The sequence below is a fragment of the Aedes aegypti genome, chromosome 3, assembly GCF_002204515.2.
Source record: "Aedes aegypti strain LVP_AGWG chromosome 3, AaegL5.0 Primary Assembly, whole genome shotgun sequence".
NCBI lineage: Eukaryota > Metazoa > Arthropoda > Insecta > Diptera > Culicidae > Aedes > Aedes aegypti.
This window is the reverse complement of record NC_035109.1, coordinates 381,480,976-381,482,100: the sequence shown is the minus strand read 5'-3', so window position 1 is coordinate 381,482,100 and position 1,125 is coordinate 381,480,976. Positions and strand designations below refer to the sequence as shown.

General features: G+C 31.8%; 1 long non-coding RNA gene across 1 annotated transcript; it reads right to left on the bottom strand.

Moving 5' to 3' along the window:
• Window positions 1–477: 477 nt before the first annotated feature.
• Window positions 478–865, bottom strand: LOC110678944. Its single transcript, XR_002502069.1, has 2 exons — window positions 814–865; window positions 478–747 (listed from the first exon to the last, which is right to left on the bottom strand). It is a non-coding gene; the product is annotated as an uncharacterized LOC110678944 (long non-coding RNA).
• Between the last annotated feature and the right edge of the window lie 260 nt (window positions 866–1,125).

Here is a 1,125-nt window from a genome sequence, read left to right as displayed (position 1 = left end):
GTGAGCTTTGAGTATAGAAAATATGTTTTGTTGACAGGGAACGTCAAAAGTTTTCATTGTTACTAGGATATGAGAAACAAAAATATTTCACAGTTATCTATTTTATCTCATCTTTTTTATTTTATAGATTAAAAGAAGGATCGACGGCAGGATCACATACCAAAACGTGTTCGTCAATTGGCATTGTCGCAAGAATCACGGATCTTTATGATTGAACAATTTGAAGGATCTACTAATCCAGAGCAAAACTTTGTCCTGATCGCGTTCATTACAGTTCCTCACTGTTTTATTTTGACCTTGAATTAAAAATGATAGCTCATGTTTTTATGCCGGTGTTTTCGTTTCATGCTTCCATTAGGAATCAAATCTGTGCTTCCCGCACCACACTCCCACACCAAAATACACAAAATTTATAACATTCCGAAAGATGGAAAAAGTATCGAACATCCTACCCGGGACAAAAAAATAACAAACTGGTTCAAAATTATCGCTTTATTGGATACATTTGTGCTCCCTTTATTCCATACTCTTATGTGATTTTAAAATGCCATCCAAGCATTAATCCATCCAGCCCTGTCAAAGTCTTGCTCGGTATGCTGCTCTTATTGTTGAGAAACATCCTGAGCTGAGATAAGCAATTAGTCAACGACAACGAACGGAATTTATGTTTCATTAGCCCAATGGCTTGATTGTTATATCGTTTATGGGCCTTTCTTAAAGCGCGATTAGTTCCACGTTTCCAGATACCTAAAATAGTGTAAAAAACAGGATTACTTAGAAAAAGCGATACATATTTGAGAATATATTTTTTACTACAACGATGTCTAGCTGCAAAACAAATAGTGAAAAAAATTGACATTCCAATCAACAATTTCAATAACAGCATACTTGGATCATACTATAAAATCTGTGGGCAGCAAACATCAAAATCAAATCACCCCCTTCAGTTTTATAGCTAGCGTAAAAAGCTGGATATATATATATATATATATATATATATATATATATATATATATATATATATATATATATATATATATATATATATATATATATATTGTTTTGTTTTGTGAACAATGAGAATCCATTATTTTTTATTCACAAAATCAATTCAATACAAACTCA